The sequence below is a fragment of the Alligator mississippiensis genome, chromosome 2, assembly GCF_030867095.1.
Source record: "Alligator mississippiensis isolate rAllMis1 chromosome 2, rAllMis1, whole genome shotgun sequence".
NCBI lineage: Eukaryota > Metazoa > Chordata > Crocodylia > Alligatoridae > Alligator > Alligator mississippiensis.
The window spans coordinates 198,655,804-198,676,756 of NC_081825.1; the positions used below are offsets into that span (position 1 = coordinate 198,655,804).

The 20,953-nt window shown below is 39.3% G+C and overlaps 1 protein-coding gene and 1 long non-coding RNA gene across 4 annotated transcripts in view; both read right to left on the bottom strand.

Moving 5' to 3' along the window:
* The window catches only part of SBF2 (SET binding factor 2), a 487,110-nt gene that overhangs the window by 442,714 nt on the left and 23,443 nt on the right, over positions 1 to 20,953 (bottom strand). The window lies entirely within an intron of this gene.
* Positions 528 to 6,712, bottom strand: LOC109280509 (uncharacterized). The gene is made up of 2 exons (XR_002086853.2): positions 6,497 to 6,712; positions 528 to 958 (listed from the first exon to the last, which is right to left on the bottom strand). It is a non-coding gene; the product is annotated as an uncharacterized LOC109280509 (long non-coding RNA).

Sequence of the window (20,953 nt, forward strand, 5' to 3'; positions counted from 1 at the left end):
AAAATAATTTGAAGATACTATCGCTCTGAATATAAAAAGGCTCATAACTTCTATAATCATTTTCTAGTGTTCTTTTCTGCTCTTCATTCTGTGCATAATAGCAGCTATGCTTTAACTTATGTGAAAGGATATTTGGAAACAGCTCTCTCTTTAAAATAGTGCGCCACGGATAATGAGTCATCAATCTTTGGGATTTTTTTAAAGGAAAAATATCTGACCCCTTGTTGAGAGTCACTTACTTTTCCATTAACAGAAGACAGAACAAGCAGCAGAAGAGGGCAGCAGAGGCTGCTTAACCACATGACATCCAGTAGCAGCAACAATGCCAAGGACTTCACTTATTAACAATTCTGAATTTCATTATCTAGTCATCATACACCTTTCAGGGAAAATTCAGGACCTTATTTTATGTATTTAGCACTCCATGAGCTTACTACACTGTTTAAACAACAAAAACAAATAATGACCTTAAAGTGAATGGACACTGCTACGTTGGCAAAATGGACAGAACCCTCATATAGAAGATATAAGCTTGCAATATTTTTATTTTTGACTTTCACTTTATTTCTTGTCTTTATGTAATGTTGTACAAAACAAATAGGTTTTGTAAAAGTAAGACTTGCTAGCAACGTTAGCATTTTCATTAACACAGGCTAGCAAAATTCTTCTTGCATAAAAAGCAAAAGTAATTATTTCTGGGCAGGCAAATATGAGATGATTAGGCTTTGTTCTTCTTCTTTTTTTAAGCTCCATCATCATGCCACGGTATGTAAATAGATGTTGAATCCAGAATAGATTTTCAGGACAAATTGTGCAGGTGGGTTAAAATTCACATTAAATTCATGGTTGCCTCCAAAAAACAGCATTCCTTTTTGCTTCTTTGTTCACTCATGTATTTTACACTAAACCAAAGTTTTCTGGTATTTATATATATTTTCCATATTTCTTCTTTTCTTGTCTAGAAAGAAAGAGGATGGAAATCATTACTATAGTTGCAAGTGAAAACTAAATTAATGTTCTGTAGCTCTCTGAAAATGAGAAGTCCCTGATATTATTTAAGGCTCGTCCTCAGTTTCTAATTGGAAAATTACAAGTCACAATAGAAAACTACAGTAATTCTAGACATCAGTCGATCTACTGAACTCCTTCAAATATAAATACTAAACAGCAGCATTTAAGTCAAGTTTTATCCACTAAGAATCAAATTCAGCTAGAAATGGTCAAAGATACTAAGCTATTTCCATACATACTTAATAAGGACTGTATGTTTAGAGAGGCATTTAATCAAACTTGTATATTCAGAGCACTTCATACAGAACAATATTTCTGCAAGCAAAGAAGTTATAGACTAAGTACTGCTAAGATTTAGACATTACCATCATCACAAACAAAACCTATTGCAGTAACAGAAGAGAATGTTATATCCTTAAGATTCTATCAAACAGTAGACTATCTTGGATCCTGTTCTAAGACTTAGAAAATACACAGTGTCCCCAATACTAAAAATATGGCTCAAGTGTAAATTGATCAAACTGTCTCAAGAAATATGACTTTAGAAGTTATCCGTTATATAATACCCATTAAAAAAACAAAATTACAACACTCCCCAATCCAGTACATTATTTAGTTAACTGTGTATTTTACTACTAGACTAGGATCTCATCCATAAAAATAATGTTTTGAAGGTACAAAGGGGACAAAAAAATACAATATGTATCTAACCACCAAAAAAAGTTGTCCCGGGGGGGGGGGGGGAAGAAATGTTGAGAATCAATATAATACATGAGAGACACAAGTGCATATTACTGCAAACACTAATGAATTAAATGCAATACAATGAATTTCAATGTGCCTCTCCCAAAATGAACAAGAAACTCCAAATCACATGGTTAAATGAGCAAGTCATTTGACTCACCAACACTAGAGTAGAGTCTTGCATGCTTGTAAAACTGTTAATTAATGACCTAAGGGAACCCAGCCAGAAGTTTAGCAGCAAACTTACTTAAAAGCTCGGCATATCTTTCAAAAAGTCAGTCATTTTACTTCATTCATAAAACATCGGGATAGGCATAAACACAATTAGTATTTTTTATATCAAATAAGACCAGATTTAAAAAACATTTTATACCCCTGGAAGAGTATGTTCCAGAGGTACCAAAAAGTATAAACCAAAAACATTTTGTAATATTCCTCTGTTCCAAATTTTCAACATAGCTAGTTGATAACTTCAGTTGATCATAAAAAACATTGTCACATTATTAAACTGAAGTCTCTTGACCACCAACAAAATTTTATCCAAAAAAGGAGGGCACAGGGAGAACCTAAAGTTAGAGAATTTAAGTGGACATACACAACTGGAAATTGTGTACATGTACAGAAACAAACAGAGTACATTTTAATAAGTGTACACTGATACAGAGCTTTTTCACAACTAAAATGCCTTCTATCTTAAAAACAGAAGTCCTCAGAAAGTTGTATGAAATTTGATAAAACAAAAGAAAAGACCATCTCATTGCCATTTTATGAACAAGAGGACTGAAACTGAAAAAGGTTTCAGGCAGCCTGTATTGCAAACATGAAAAAAAATCTAACAAACTTAAAACAGAAAAGGAAGAAAAGCCCAAGATAGTTAAATGCCTCAACCCCACTTCAGTGCACATGCTGTGTTCTTCTATACAAATACTTCGGCAAGCATGATCTTTAGAAAAACATAACTTTTGGCAACGCCCGGCATATTTAATCTGACAAACAATCAGAGAAATTAAACACCATCCTGTGTTAATGAACTGCAAGTGTTTAGGCCCCATATCAATAAATACTGAAACAATTATTTTTGAAGTTATAATGTTAAAGTAGGGAAAGCATGAACCAGATATGCTATTAAACTGCTGCAACATCTGTTTTATAGCACTGCAATGTCTTGTTCCAAAAAGAGCTGGAATAGGAAGAGACCAACTCACAAAATCATACCCAAAGATAACATACTCTTGCCAAAATTATTTAATTTCTTAGTACAAGAACAAGACAGGACATGCCAGGTATGCAGTTGATGCATCAGGCTGATGCCATCCCCACGTGATGCAAGCATGTGATTAACCTGTGGCTTTGAAGATGAAACCTACAAGTTAAAAAAACCCCCTCAAAATGGCACAAATAAACCAATGCATAAGTCAGGGGTGGCCATCACTAGTTGCCACTAGTAGCACCTGCAGCCTCCATGTGTGGCATATGACAGATTAGGGAAGGGACAGGCAATACAGCAGCAAAGGGGGCAGGAGCAAAGGCAGGGAGCACAGAGTGAGGAACAAAATGCAGAGCAGTACATCAGGCAGAGAAAGGGGACTGGAGCACCATCAGGGACAGTGTGGGGCCAATTTGTGGCATATGTGCCAAAAAATTTGGCCCTCACTGGCATAAATTACTCTGTGCTCTTTGGAAACTACTTAGTTCAGTGGTCACCAACCAGTGGATCCCGATCCACCAGTAGATCTCGAAGCCTCTTGGAGACTATCTGAGGCTGGGGTTGGGGGCTGAGCGCCTGCATGCATGCACGCCCACACCCCAGCCCAGCAGGTCAGTCCATGGGGGAGGGAAGGGGCGGAGGCTAGATTGAGGCCCCCGCAGTGAGAGAGTGCCACAGAGGCAGGAGCAGGGGTAAGTTAAGTAAGGTCCCAGCTAAGTGAGACTTACCTGCTGGGGAGTGTGCCCCCAAATAATTTTTTCTCCCTCTGCCTCGATCTACCCCCTGACTTACCTGCTGGATGGGGGAGGTGGGATAGGTGGCAGCGCACGGTAGATCTTGGGTTGCTTTTAAATGCCAAAGGTGATCTCCTACTTAAAAAGATTGGAGACTACTGACTAAGTTGGTCTACAAAGGCCAGTAAAGACAAGGAAAGCTCTTCTCTAATTCACGTTTTTGGACCTTGGTTCTGAGTTAATTAAAAAAAAAAAATAGTCTTCTATGAAACAACTCCTGCATCTTTCTTCTTTTGAAAATGTCGGCCATGAGCATATAAGCTTAAGTCTCTGAGAGGCACTCGTCCCCTCTCAGAGCTCCAGGACTATAAAAGGGGATGTTGCCATAGCCACTTTTCAGTTCCTTCTGGCCACCAAGTGCACAACTTTTCCTGATAGGTAGTAATAACTTCCACATATTATACTATGCTCTGGAGAGCAGTTGGTAATATAGGTCAATACACTAAGGGTGGAATGGTCTTATTAACTTGGGTATTTAGAATCAAACTGTTTTATGTCACTCATAAAAGCAAAATTATTCTATGGGTTCTAATGCACAGAAAATGGGAGCTCCACAGAGAGTATGCTACATTCAAGCAGGAATTGCATTTGACACAACATTTTTAAACAATTACAAATGAATCACAAATTAAACTGTGACTAACAAAAGGACATCATGTGATAGCCATGATACAATAATGTGGCTTGTTTGGGGTTTTGAAAGATTTAAAAGTAGTAATAGCCAAGATATATCAATAAGAAACTGCAAGTGCTTGAAAAAAACACACCATGTAAGTCTAAATCTCTTAAAGTAATTTAAAAATAAGAAAATACACACTATAAATATTTTGAACTTTCTTGTTTGAATCTCAAAATATTTAATATGAACAAGAGAGATTTAGCAACTTTTAAGACTTGTTTCTTGTATTGGTTATTACCTGTAGTCCAGTGACTATAGTTACAGCCTTGTGACATGGGACACGCAGCACGTGTTATAGCTAGTTAAAATATAGATTGTAATATGTGCTAGAGTGTTGAAGCAATGCAGAGGCAGAGCACCACAGGACTCAGGATCCAGTGCAAAGGCAACAAGGAACGGATTCTGGGTCTCAGAGTGTTTCCTGCCTCTAATGGGTCTCATGTCACTGCCAGGCACAGGACCCAGCACAGAGGCAGGGAGCAGCAGGACCCAGGTCCTGCAGCAATCCCTGCCTCTGCATCAGATCCCAGGAGCCAGCATGGAGGCAGAGAGCACCATGGGATCCAGGATCCAGCATGAAAGAAGAGAGCAGTGGAGTCCCAGCCCTCCCACCACACTGCGGTAGGGGGCTTTGACTGGCAAACAGCTGACTGTCAGCCCCAGCCTTTCCACAGCATCAGTCTTGAACCCCTCTGGTACGGCAGGATGGCTGGGACTGCCAACCAGCTGTTTGTCGGTCAAAACCCTGTGCTGCACTGGAGTCTTGAACCCACTCAAGTGTCATGGGAGAAGCTTTGACCAACAAGCAGCTGACTGTCAGTTCCAGCCCCACCAGTCTGATCCTATTACTTCAGCGGAGTAGTCGGACATTAGCTCAACATGCGTTAGATAATGAGCTCTGGAGATACTCCTTGCCAGAAAAGTGATACACTACAGTGGCACTTAGCATGTGTTTAGCATGTGTTTATGATTTAAATGCTCAGACACTAAGTGAAGTTGACACGTGCTAAGTTAATGTGTGCTAAGTTAATATGTAACAAACTCCATGGATTCTATAGTGTAGGCATTAATTTCTTGTCTGGGGAAAATTTTAAATATTCTGCTCCTAATGAATTAGCAATCTATTATAAGATACTGACAGAAAAGGGTTGTTGTTTTTTTTTAAGGACTGATCAAAACCAAACGTAAAATGTTATGAATGTACATACTGTTACACAAATGTACAAATCTTTGTTTACATCTTTTCTAACTGCAAAAGATGCTTATTTGCTAAACTTTCATTGTATTTTCTACATATTCTCTTGCCCATGTAACCCTGTCTACTGATCTGTCCTTTATATTCTGCATATTTGGCCACAAGCCCCAGTCCAGCTGCATAAGACTAGAGGACAAGTGGGAGTTGGCTTCAAGCCATCTTTCTACTTCTCTCATCCTAGGAACTGCTGGGAAAAGGCTCAATCCCCAATGCAAATTACAATAACCTAAGAGCTGTTCATGCACTGTTCCCTGAAAAGACTGTTCTGACAGCTGCGGATCACCAAGGCATGGGAATATACAGACCACTCTAATAAGGCAGCTTTGTTGACACCATGCAAAAACTCTCACAGACTGTTTACCAGCCCCACGACTGTTTTACACCAATATACCAGTGTAAAAGAGACCAGAGGTCTAGATGCAAACTGCATACTATCAAACTTGAATAAGTACTAAATTCCATTCCTACCACTCAGAGGTCACAAAATATATTATTGTTGGTAAGCAACCTGAAAACTGTCCTTTTAGAGAGACTTTTTCAGAGATGATAGGAAGGTTGCTCTTTCCTAAATCACAAATATACTGAAAATGTTGTACTCTATGCCATGGTTTTGCTCAATGTAATATAAAAGTTACGATTCACCAATACTACCCACTCACCCCAAAATACAAATGAAACAGTACAGACTTAACCCCATAAAGGCAGTATAAAGATATTTTTCTTATTAAGGAAATATTTTACAAGCCGAGTGATGAAAACCCCCTGAAATTCTTACTTCTCTTCTTTAGATTGGAAAAAGTCACTACCTTCTAGGGCCCCAGGGGAGGGAGCCTTTACAACACAGATGAGATTTCAAGCATTGGACATCCTCCTCTGGAGCATCTGGCATGGCAGACTACCAGACTCTGAACTGGTGTGTTCCAGTATGGCAAAACACAGTATGTTTTTAACTGTTTTTATGAGGAGTTCTTGGAAACCACCTGCCATGGAAACTATGTCTTATATGGCAAATGTCCTTAGTTTCTTGAAGGGCACTTCTCTACTTTCAACATTTAGGTCATACTGTACTAAGAAAAATCAGGGGAAAATAATTGGATTCGTTTGATTATATTTAAATGGGGAAAAAAAGAAATCTTTATTGCCCAAACAAAACTATACAACAGAGAGACAAAAAGATTTGTTATTACTAGAACAACTAGCACTATTTTGAAAACTGCTTAATTGAGGTCTAATTTTTGCTAGCGAGCTATTAATTGGAAGTAAATATTGCCCTGCACAGAAGAAGTGTCCTCTAAAAGAATGAATAACTAATCAGTTATTTACTAATCACTAAACTGGCATAGACTAGAAGTCAGAACGTTTGTGACACTGAAGGAAAAGCATGGCAGGAAACTATAGTCCAGAAACCAAATGGCTCTCTCATTTCTAATATTTCTTTTCTTATGGACAATATCACAATTAAAATCACTGCTAACTGAGCAAGTGTCCAGGATTAGTTTAGAAAATTAAGTTAGGGGTGACAGGGCAAAAGTGTGTGTATATCTCATCTTCCCCTCACTGTTACTCTGTAACGTTTCTACGGAGACGCACGCACAAGAAAAACAGACACTTCCCTGTCAGAGTGGAAGAAAAAAAAAAGAGCCTACAAACTGACCAAGGAAAAGATCTACATCCCTGATATATCAGAATCTTCTTACAAATCATGGAATTTCCTCAAGTTACAATCTCTACTTAAGTATAATCAAGATAAAAGCAGAGCTCCTATCCAGATCTTTCAGTTCTCACCTTCACCCTATCAGTGAATACTTCAACTTTAGGTAGAAAGGTCATTTTACCCCAACATACATACCCATTTTCTCTTTGCAGTGTTCACTAAAGAGACAGCAGCAAATCATTACTCCACTGCAAAAGAAATTGAAGATAGAATCTCAGTTCTGTTTTCTTTTTCTTGAGTGAGTGTACTTATTGGAAGAAAAGTGTAACATTAAACTGCTCAGAATGAATGTTTTCTATATCTATTTGTTATTTAAAAAGCCATATGCTGAGACAAGGAAAGAAAAAAGACAGGGAGAGATCCAGCAGTAACTTATAACTCAAGCTGGCTTGTAGTTAGGAAAGTACAAGCAATGATCAACGATCATTAAGGTGCTGGCACTCTACAGAATGAATATACCATCTTATAACAATTATTTTGACAAAGCAGGAATATAACTTTGCAGCATAAATGTATTTTAAGCAATATATTTTGTAAAGATGCTGATGATGTGCCCTTAAACTCAATGAACTGCCCATGCACTATAATTATATTCAGAAAAAGTAGCAACATAAAATGAAGTCTAATCATTACTAATTTTCATCAAAATGTATTACGATGGTATAATGAGGCTAAGAAAAGTATAATCAGTATAAAATAAAACAGAAAGACACTGACAGTTAACACCATCCCAAAAAGACGCAAGTCAAAGCACTGTTCCCCAACTAAATGCATTTGTTCCAATGTTCACTTTAAAATCAGAGGTATCAAGGATCTGGCCTTCAGGGTCGTTTCGTTCAGAAAATGGGGCACCTAGAATGGCTGGAAATTCAGGGACAGGTTCCTATAGAGTTGTATTATCTTCTCTCTCCAACAGCTGAAGATATTCAGCTGCTGAGCTACAGTATGCAAAAAAAAGTTTACTAGGACAATTAGGGAAACTGAGAACCCACAGTCCAAAAGGAAGATTACAGGAACATAGTTTGTATAACACAGCAAAATGAAGATTGAGAGTCGATATTTATAGATTCATCAAGGGCAAGTCATGCTCGACCAACCCGATTGCTTTCTATGATGAGATAGCTGCTTCTGTGGATACGGGGAAAGAAGCAGACAAGATATACCTTGACTTTAGCAAGGTTCTTGCTATGGTCTCCCACACCATTCTTGCAAGCAAGCTGAGGAAGTATGGGCTGGATGAATGGACTGTAAGATCAATAGAAAGCTGACTGAATTTTTATTTTTGTGGGAAAAAGGAAGCCGGTTGCTCAAGAAAACACTGAAGACATCCTAAAGACTCATTTGATGACTTACGGCCTACTACAAACTCTTCTGTGCTCTTAACCATAAATAGGCAGCAATAAAGTACCAAAACAAAAGGAGGCATTTTTAAACAGCAGTTGCATGCCCATAGGCAGGAAATACACGCAAAGCAAAGGATGCGTCAGCAGCAGTACCAGCAGAATACCTCACATGCTGAGTGGTGCTCTGGAATTTGTGACAAAAGGCACTTATCATGCATAGGTCTATACAGGTATCCACCACACTTATCGTGAGTACAAGCACAATTATCCTCTTGTCATCCTCTTGTACAAAGAATAGCTAAGATCTTTCGTCTTCACATTGTAGGGGGCAGTAGAAGCAAAATAAGCATTTTCAGGAAACTACAAATTCCTTTGGGACCAACCAGGGTTTTGGAACAGTGAATGATGCTTCTAAGTTGCTTTTTGTTGCTCTTTTCTTAACACTACATTATATCCCATAAAGCGAGTGCAGGATTCCTAAAGCCAGAAAAAGGGGCAGCCATCCGTGACTGTAATTTGGTGCAAGTCACAACATATTATCCTTTCCATATACCAGCACCTGTAATAGTTTGTTTGTTTTTTTAAATGTACTGTTATTTTGCCTGCTAACTTTATTCCTGAAGGGTAACAGGTGGATGAATAACTTCCTGAGGTACAGCATTCAAGCTTCAAAACTGATAAACTTAACATCATGCTCAAGAAATAATTGATCTGAGGCTTCATAACAGGTGACTTTTCAAACCATTCAGAAAAATAAATATTTAATCACAGAAAGCATTGTAAGGGGAAAATCATCACAATTTTTCAGATGCAAAATTATTTCGGGTAGAGATACAACTGCACTAGCTACATGCAGTATCATTAACTATATATAGCCAGAGAAATGCCTTAATTTAAAGAGAAAATATAAAACATTTTAGGAACGAGGAATGAAAAGGATGTTCCCTACACTTGTGGCATGCATTTTACAATTCTCATGAATTTATGAGGAAAAACAAACAGAGTCTGGAAAGTAGCTATATGTATGTCTAGAGAGAAGCTTTTTGTTGATTCTACATAGGTTTAAAAATATCAGTATACAATAATCAGTGCAGACAGCACAAGTTACAGAAGACATAAAAGAGTAAAGCATCCCATTAACAGTAAACAAGCTAAATAGGATATAGTCTCAATATGAAGCTGTTAAGTGTCTGGATTATGACTATTTTTATAGACTTCCTTTCCCACACAAACAACCCCTCCCTCCACCGCATATATTCCTCTCTCGGTAAACCTATAAAGAACAATACACTTCCCTCACATTAATCCTACCAGTAGTATTTCAAAGTAAATTGTAGGAAACCTCTTGCAAAAGTCTTGACAAAACCAAATTAGATATAAACAACAACAATTATTGCAAAAGATCAGATAAGGTTTCCCCTAATAAAAAGACAAACATCTCTTTTTCTCTTTTCTCCTCCAAGAGGAGAATGCCAATTTAGACTTGGAAGACAAGGTAGCCCTCCACAGGAAGACAAGATGAGGCCTAGCCTCTGTTTAACACAATACAATCTGTTGCTGCCTAAATAAGTGTCCCAATTTACATCCTTTGCTAGGTGAAAAGGGTCAGATGAAATATAAAACTTTAGATAAATCATCAGTACCAACACTAGGAAATCTGAAAGAACCACACAGTTCAACAATAGACTAGCCTGGGTGCAATCTGCAAACAGTTCTACCAATCATGCGCCAATCAGTTTGATATCATTTTTTCAACATTTGATGCATACAGGGGTTGATCTAGTACTCTACAACAGGGATGCAGAAGTTTATAGTCAATCACCTATTTTCTATACAATCTCCTCCATGCAAACTGCCTCAAGGGTGTCTTTACACGTGCTCCAGGAGTGAGGGAATGCGCTTTAATTAGAGTGGGTCTCCGGAGCTGCTTTAATTAAAGATAGATCCTTCCTTAATAAATGATTAAATAAAGAATAAAATAGATCCTTTTATAACTTTACAAGAGCCAGAAAGACTTGGAATATTTTGAGCAGAAAAATCAAGAGTATAGAATGGTCAAAATCTATGGGTGTCTGTAGACGTGCTGGGAGTCTGCTCTGATGTGCTGTAATTACAGTGTCAGAGCAGACTCAAGTATCACACTCCAGCAGCCTCAGTGTCTAGTGTATTCGGCATCCCATGCTTCAAAATGGCAGCGGGGGCGCTTTAACTGAACCTTGTTTGATGAGCTTTAGTTAAAGTGCCTCCACTGCCATTTTGAAGGGTAGGGATGCTGAATACACAAGACACAGGATGCTGGAGAGCGATCATTAGCGTGATACTTAATCAAGTCTGCTCTGACACTGTAATTACAGCACATCAGAGCAGACTTCCAGAACGTCTACAGATACCCATAAATTTTGACCATTCTATACTCTTCCTTGAGTTTTCTGCTCAAAATATTCCAAGTCTTTCTGGCTCTTGTAAAGTTGTAAAAGGATCTATTTTATTCTTTATTTAATCATTTATTAAGGAAGGATCTATATAATTCTAAATTCTAACACTAATTAGATCAGATGTTTCTAAAATTATTTCCAGAGGAGTTTAGATACTTCCATTTTACTTTCACAATTTTTTCAAATAAAATAATCAAAGCTAAAATTAAATAAGATATGGTCATGGGGTGAAGGTTAAAGATTAAGTGAAGAGGAGTGAATAATTTAGATTTTTTTTCAGATTAAGAAGAAACGCAACGTATTTTATCCCTGAATGACACCACAGGCCTGGCCAGATTGGGAATTTGATGAACATGCTTCATTTGGACCCTTGGAAACTTAACTAAATATCTCCCTGAACAAGGGGCATCCCAGATAATAGCAACTCTGTACCAATCTTGCTTCACTCAAACATAAATGGGCAAAATGTCTGCACACAGAGTGATCTCTACTGGCAAGATGGTAATCAATCAATCACAGTTTAAAATATGCCTACCACTACTTAAAATGCTACAAGCCAAACAGCCATCTGTGCCCAGAACAGAGGTGACAAGAAGCCACTTTTGCTCCCACAGCCTGTACCTTACATGAAACAGACATTAGATAAAATACAAAAGCAAGCCTGGGAATAGTGACTGGAACCCTGGCTCCCCTCTCCTGAGCCAGTGAGCTAGCGAATTTGAGTGACTTCTGCTCTTTCTGACCCAATGAACCTTGAATTGCCATCTGCCTCATAACAGACTCAGTGGAGATGGGACCCCTCCACCACTCCTGTCTTGTCTATACCCTAATTCAGAAGACGCCAACATACCACTGTAAAAATTCCAAAACTCCCAGGATCCATCCAGTCAGGAGAAAAATTCCCTGGCATATAAATGCAGTAAGACTCCCTTTGCAAAACTTATCATTACAAGCATACCATAGGGAGGCAAAGTCAAAACAAACAACACTGCAGTGATTCTCAGTTGTGCTGCCACCCATCATTTCATTTTTGCTATAGAGGATTGCAAAAGTGACCCTGCAGGTCCTTGCATCTTCTGTCATGGCTCAGAATCAAGGAGCAAAGGTATCTTAAAATCACTGGGGCTTTCTGTTCTAGTGAGCTACAAGGTTTGTGTGGAGCCTTTAATGCACTACAGTATCACGTAGAGATACACAAGTTAACTTGAGCTGAGTTATAGGAAACGATCTAGACCCACAGTACAGAGCTCAATGAAAACTAAGACACCTTGCTTCTCAGCAGGGTAAATCAAACCTTGATGAACTCCCTATACTGTTTCTGATACTTAAGCCAACTCAGGTATTTCTAAGATACATCACAAAGAAGTTGCAATGTACATAATCCCTAAAAGGTTCAAAACGCAGCTCACTAAATATTAGTCATATGACATTATTTAAAAGAAAATACTTTAATACTCCTATTTTAACTGCTCCACACACACACACACACACACACACACCACAGCCACCAATTACAAATGCAACCTACAGATTATAACCACACTGCTTTTATTTTCTCTTAATTTGATAAAAGTAAAAGGATTTTTAACAGGCTGAATTTTTTTAAGAAGTTCCCATAGGAAAGCTAATTTTTCCTTTTCTAAAATGAAAGCCTGTTCATCCCTGCTAGGTTAAATACTGTATTTTCTCTCATGCAATATGCACCTATTTTCCCCCCAAAACAGCTGGAAATAGGAGTCCACATTATATGCAAGGAAAAGCAATAAGAGCAGTTTCTGTCACTTGTTGGGGAAAGCAAAAATAAAGTCTGCACAGGATCCACAGGGAGCACAACAATGAGCAGGACTGGATCCCTACTGCTACACAGATACTTACTACAATGAAAGATCTTTTCTCCTTCATTCTGCCTTTCAAAAACAAGGTGTTTGTCTTATTCCAGAGGCATGTTCAATGAAAGAAAACAAGGCATTCTCTTTTCACAGCAAAGGAGATGTTTTAGACCTGAGGTGTTCAACCTTCAGCCTGTGGGCCAGGGCTCACCAATGGCACTATGTCATCTGGCCCATGGGGCTCCCCATAGGGCCAGAAATTTGGCAGCAGGAGAGCACTGCTCCCCTGCTGACAAAACTACAGGCCCACGTCAAGCTCCAGGCCCTGCACACTGCATCCAGGACCTAAACCCAGCACCCAGGGGATGGCGCCTAGTCCCTGGGACCTGATCCCAGCACAGGGGAGGTGGTGCCAGGCCCCTAGAGCCTGATCCAACCTGCAGATTGGCTCCACACCACTCGTTTGGCCTGCAGGGCCAAAAGGTTGAGCACCACTGTTTCTGACAGTACTTAACACATGTCCACACATTTCTTTGACTGGACTATTATGTCACCTTACAAGAAGACCTAGTTAGGATAGATTCCTTCTTCTATTTGTAAGGGCTGCAAGGAACTTGGGGAGAGGGGGATGAACTACATTTGCTTTGTCAAGAACGTGAACTGTCTCTTCAGATATTTTTTTAAATACAAATTCACTGACTTGAATGACAGGAAGCAGTCCCTTCCAACCCTAATCTTCCATGATTCTAAGAGACAACAAACCTCTTTAAAACACCATGAAGTTTCTTCTGACAGAAGTCTTCCAGCATCCCAAAGTGCTTTGCACTCACCCCTCTACCCACCTGTACAAGGAAACAGTGCATCATTCAGGCTGGACTCAGCTGCTCCAGTCTAGCAAGGAGAAAGACCACTCAGTTCCCTTCACAATTTCCACACTGTGCTGCAAGGAGACACAAACTGACCCTGAGCGGTCTGCAAGCTCTCTCCTCTTCAAAGGCTCAATATTCAAATGCCTGTTCAGGCATCTCTGGGAAAGTTTTTGTACTAGAAAAACAAACCTGGGAGAATCCCATTTGATAGTGTGTAGGCAACCTTGTCTTGTACGTTCTAAGCTCTTAACTGAAGTGGAATCAGTCCAGAACAGGAAGGGAAAAAAAGAGCTAGGGGTCTTTTGTTCTGGACTGAGTCAGAAAATTTAATTACAGGTAGTATGAATATTGTACTTCTCCAAGTAACTAAAATTGTTGGAGAATCTCATGAAGAAATCTGTTTCATCACATGTAACTAGGAATAGTACCTCTAAGACTCGTTTTTCTTCCTCACTCCCAGTACCTCTTCACATCTTTCTCCTTCTAAAATAAATCACTGAAGTGGATTATTAAAAGGCAGATCTGAATCATATTTTCAGGGAACTAATATAATTTCTAGCATCTATTGCGAGACTCATGAAAAGCTGGATAAAATCCTACTTGCTCTGAACTGGAAGGGCAAGGAAGGGATAATCCTCTTGTTTTATGGCTTATAAGACCTAAGGTCTCATAGGGATAAAGGTTCTTGAATTCAGCTGCCTTTACAGTCAGGCTGCATACAGACATGAAATAAAAAAACACTTTATTTTCAGCTCAGCACACCCCCCACACCAAGCACAGCACATGCCCAAAAGAGGCATCACATTAGCTGGATCCAGCTCACCCAGTGTCTGTATAGATCATGCATAGTGGGGCTTTTTGGCACTTCTGTGTAATAGGTGATTTTTTTTCATGCCTGTCAGTGGCTTCAATGCCTATCTTGAAGAAATTCAAAGGAATGTCCCTTGCTAAAGCAGTGGCTGAAATTGTGAGAGGCTAAAAGGGACAGGTAGGAGGACCGATATTTGAAAACTTTCCTTTACTTTAAATTACACTGGATATCAAAAGGACCTTCAGGACTTCAACATTTCTAGTACTTCTCTCCTAATATTAACCATTTACTGTAGGATTACAACTGCTTGACTGGACTACTGATTCTGGCAGATTAACAGTATAAGGTAATAGAATATGTTGTCCTTCAAACAAAGGCATGAAGACACTAAAATGGAAAGCTAGGCTGAGTCTCTCTTACAAGTGCATGAAAGAATCTGGAAAGACAAGAGAACACCAGTCTTCTTTTCCCCCCAGTAACTTGAAACTTTCAGATTTCCAAGCTATCAATTGTACAGTGTGGCTAGTCTGAGGATGATCTCTCAGACAAAGTTGTGTCAGAGCTCAGTGCTGCCATACTCCTAAATAGAAACATTTAACAACAACAAAAGCCATTCTACACACTTCTAACCTGTAAAAGGAGTCAATCTAACCCAGCACCAACATCTAGATCAATGCTTACACATGCACAATATTTAACACATTTGCCTTAGAGTCTGGAAATAGAACCTAGATTTCACAAGTTTAGGAACAAGGTCTAAACTATCATTCTTAGAAGTCTGCAGTTAAATGTAGTTACTGCATTAATATCTGTACACAGCTATGTAGGTGGTTAGCCACAGGATGTGGTTTTGGTTTTCTGTTTCCTCTGGTTTGTTTAGTCCTTACTTGTTCTACTATATACACAGCTTGAACCTGAAATCATATGAACTCTGGCATCTCAAGCAAATGCAACGTAAGCCATGTACAAGCATTAGATTTCTACTGGGAGAACTGCCATTTTCCCAGTAGAAATTACACGCATACCAGCACTCAATTTTTCTGGGGTGGGGAGTAGAGCGGGGACATGACCCATCAGAAAGAAGATCTTCCAGATATCAACCTGGAAGACCTCCCTTGAGAGAGAGTTCCTCCTGCAAAAGTGAACATTTGTATACTCCCTTCCCTGTCTGGTCTGGGAGAGGAGGGTAGTTGCAACAGTTTGGGGAAGGGATTGGCAGCTTTACCGTTACCAGTCCTGGAGGCAGTCCCTGGTTTGGAGGAAGAGGCAGAAGGACTTTACCAGCTACCTATGGCTTCCCCCTGCAGTCTCCACTGCCCAGCTGAGCAACAGGGGCAAGGACTTCAAAGCCCTGAGGCCTGGCAACCAGGATCAAGGAAACTAGCTCTCTCTTGCCAGTGCTGTGGTAATAGCAGTCAGAAAGATGCCTAGCTACCCTTATTTTTAATACCAGTTTCAGAGCTGATATTAGCAGCCTCAAAAATCAGAGGGAGCTAGTCAGTTTCCAGGCTGCTAATACTACAGCACTGACAATGCTGTGTATTTAACTACTACCTACAACACTGTCAGTGCTTTGGTATCAGCAGTCCTGAAATAATTAGTGTAGCAGGTTGGATGCAGCTAGTAAAAGCCCTAAAGATGACAGGAGATAGCAGCTATTAAACTGGTTTACTCCCCTCATTTTCAAGGTTTATATCAACCCTTTGACAGCTGCTTCCTCTTCACCATTGTGCGACAGAGTACAATTAAATTAGGGTGGACTAGGACTGAAAAAAGGCTATGCACTTTACTGATATGCAGATAACACACATTTCTACCATGCCACTAAAAAGCAGCAAATTGGGACTGGCATGTTATGCAATCAAGCAAATTATGCATTAATCCAATATGCAGCTAAGTAGAGTACACAGATATATTGACTCAAAATATCTCAAAGTAGGTAAATATTCCTTCTTCTACAGATATAGACAACAGTGAGTGAGCTGCCCAAATCACAAACTCAACTAGCAGTCAGGGCCCAAGACTTTGGTAGACCATATTTTCCTCTAAACACATAAATTATGTCTAGGTTGACAGAGTTATTCTTAACTATGGCATGAACTCTGAGCATGATTATTTGGGAACAGATCATTCCTGTTGAGAAAAGCATTCAGATCTCCTACAACCAGAGAAAAAGGGGTGTTCAACTGCAATGCCTTCCTGGAGTCCCATAGGATTCTAACATAGAGAGGTGGGGAGAGTGTGCTAAGTAGTCTCGGGCATTTTTACATGTGCAAGGGCCACAGCGCTGGGCTCTTTGAAAAGCGCCTAGCACTGCAACGCTTGCAGCTGTATAAGTGGCGAAATGTGCAAGCACTGAGAAAATGGCAGTGGTGTGCTTTTGAACTAGAACACCATTTTCTGCACACTGACACGCATTTTACCACTTATACAACTGCATGTGGAGCAGTGCAGTTCGCCTCAACTCGCATGCAGAGCAGACTCAATTAATCAAGTCTGCTCTGAAGCAGCGGATCTCTGTCATGTTTCACGACAAAAAAATATGTGTATAAATACCCGGTAAGGGTAGGGCTGAAAGTGAAACTGAGAGTTAGCAGCTATATTACCTACTACAAACTCCATATAAAGACTGGCTAGAAGAAAATTAATAGAGCCTGAAGAAAAAGGATCAGAAATTTTATCACTTCACCATCCAAATGCAAATCAATCATTTTTCCCTTGACTTTCCACAGAACAACATAAAGTGTAAACTTTTTCTTTGGAAAAAAATTGAAACAAGCAAAAAAACAAAGTTTGCTCAACAATGACAGCAATGTAACAAGGGTAATATAACAAACTACTGCAACAGTTAGCATAAAAATGGGCAATATTTCACATACATCTGACAGAGAAAGGATAGGTATTTTTTTTAAGCAGGAATGGACTCTCCTATAGAACAATAAGGGTAATGTTATGCAGTTAACATAATAAATGCCACTTTCATCAAATAAATTATTTCTAAGACATGAAGAAGAGAAACAAACCATATTCTATCCTGGTTATTCCCTCATATGGAAATACTATTGGGGACGGGGAAAAAACTTCAAGGCCACTTCTTCCAATTGTAGCACTGACTCTTCTTATTAAAGGAACAGGGTTTGCCTTGAGTTCTGACTGAATAAATTCTGCAGATGATCCTAAATCTGAAAGAGACAGGAACCATGTTCCCTCCTCCATACCCTCCTGCTCTACTGGAACCACTACCAAAGCCTCCAGAACCCCGGTCTTCTAAGAATCTCTCCCCCAGTACAGAGGGCCATCCTGAAAGGAAGACACGATCTGAACTCATCTGTTAAGAATGCCCCATCTCCTGAACGCACAAATTCCATCCTTGGGACACACAGGAAACACTTAGGAGCAAAGTTGACTCAAAAGAATGACTTACACCTCTGAAAAAATAAGAGCTTCCCTTTTGTTCCCAACTGTAATGCTTCCTACATTTGAAATGTGCAAATGGCTACAATATGAGACGCAAAAAATACAGAGAATGACTAAATGCAATAATTATTTGTCATCAGATGATCTGAATCGTTGTAATTTTGTGCTATCAATGAAGGCCCTACTTGTGTTTATACATCAAAGTGAGTCATTTTATTATGACTATTCATTGTATTCATCTGATGCTGTTTTTATTATAATGTTACATAGAATCTAAAGACATTGGAGAATGAACTTCTATAACCATTCATTTGTGATTCAGAATACTAACTATATATTTAAGCCATTGGAAGAGTCAACTTAATAATTTCCACATCTTTCCATTAACCATAATGTATTGCTTAATAATCAATCCGCAGACTAATTCCTGTCTGACTCATTAATTAAAAAAATAATTCTGAACAATAGCACCTTGCTAATATAAAATCATACTACATCAGCTTAGTCTCTGCTTCATATCAACACACAGCCTGATCAACATTAACCTTTTGGACTTTTTTCTTCCACAAAAAAAGTGGAAAAGGTGTTAACTACTTGGACCTCAATCATGCATCCTGTTCCAACTGCATAGAGCTCAGTGACTTGCAAGGAGCAACATGGAAGTATAGAGGTATAAACATAACTGAAATTGCAGAATGATGCCTAATCACCAAACTCCTGTATAACAAAGCAAGATTCTTTCCCCAAATTGAGATTTTTTTGCCTCAGTTTCACTTATTAACTAAAATGACCAAAATTCCTCCTATGACCTGCCAAAAAATGCCCTTTTTTAATAAAAATAAAACAAAAACCATAAAGAATATAATTTAATTTAGCCTTACAATTGTCTGGAACATCTTTTTGTGTTCCCTCAGCTGTTCTCAATGACTTCTTAGTTTATTTTCACTCTTATCAGGTTAGCAACAGTCAACAAAGAATGTGTGTAACGGTCTGACAAGTATTTTGATACTGATAAAAAGTTCTTTACATCTTCTCACACATACAACATAGTTCCAAGAACCATTTGGACAGATTAGCTAAGAATGCAGAAGACTTCTTTCTCACCATTAATGTCTAAAGAAACACTCCTGATGTGGAACTCGTTCTCAGTGTGTTTCATCATACCGATGAAATACTTCTAGCAGAATTCACCACAGCGGCTTTTGTGTATGAACAGTTTCAACACTGACTGTATACAGCTGTGAAGTGGTTCTTTAGAAGTGTTCAGCCATTTTGTCTCATCTGCAAGTGTGTGTGCAAGAGATTACAACAATATTTAACAAGATATAAAATGCACATCTTTATCAGACTATCTTAATAATACAGCCTTCAGAAAGGACCACTTTTCTACTGCCAATTTAGAACAAGAAGCCAAAATGCACATTCCTGATGAAAAAAAGTTACTTATGGAGAACATTCTGTTCACTGTTCTGTTTTTTAAATATTTTAAAGACAAAAGCTAATAGCACCTTAAGACTAACTTAAAGAACTGATATCTCATATTTCAGTATCATTGAAAGTACTTCATGCAAACAAAGCAACATAGCATATGCTAACTTTATGATGTTCAAGCAACATATGTCATAACTATTAATCTCTGATTACTTTAAAGGCACCTCGTTTAGGTGAAACACAGAAGAGATGCAAACAGCAAAATTTAAACATTTTTTTAAAAAATTGTTTTGTGCTATTGTATCCTGGAGTCAAAGGAAGTATAAACTCCAGCCAAAATTTGCTTGAAGGGTCCAAATTAATCACTTACTTTAAACTAGCTGCATCCTTTCTGGGGTTACAGGATAACTATAACCTCCTGCACCTATTTTTGAATAAGGTCTGCCAACTGTACTAAAAGTTAACTTCTCTGTAAAACATAAAAACAATTTGCAACACAAGACCAGACAAGCTCACTGGAAACTTTTTACAGAGATCTTGTGAACTGCAGGCACAAGAGACAATCAAACACCACCTGGCTCAATCATTTTTTTCCTTTAAGCGAGCACCATATGATTAATTGACCGTACTTCATGTCTCTTCCGCCTCTCACAATTCATCTCATAAAAGCGTAAGAGATGCTATTTTGGGTCAGACCACAGGTTTTTGTAGTCCAGGATTCCAAGAAGCAGTGGGCACTGGCCAGAGGTCTGCCTGATCACCTCCATTAGCACCCCGTTATTAATCTGTAACTTTCACTCCTGCTCCTGTTTTGTCATTTGGTGTCCTGAGGCAGCAGGAGCTGCACAGTCACAGGCCACATAAAAGCAAGCCACGGGCTCCTCAAGCCACACACTGCGCAAATATCCCTTGCCCCCTGAGCACTGCACTACACACCTGAGCAGGTGCCCACCATGGCATCATGCACCTATATGGGCACTGCCTCCTACAGGTACCATGTGTTCAAATAGGACCAGGGAGCGTAACTTAACAACTCATGGGCAAAACAAATAGGCCTGTTCTCACAACAGCAAAGAGTGGATGCTAAGGGAAAGAGTATTTATTAAGGCTGCACTGATAGAGATTTTTGGGGCCAGTATCAATAGCTGATTTTTAAGTAGGCATATCAACCGATACCAATCCATTTTTCGATACACAGCCTAGCAGCTTGAAGAGCAGTGTCCAGCTGGTAAGTCTGTTGTGTTGAACGGGAGGGGGAAGGGGAGGGGCGTAGGGAGGGACAGATCGAGACCCCTGCAGTGAGAGAGGGAGTGGGGCTGGGGGCACTGCCCAGCCAGGGCAGGGCGGGGTGCGGGGCGGAGCCAGAAGCGGCTCATCCAGGGGGTATGGGCAGGAGGGAGGCAGCTCTGGCCAT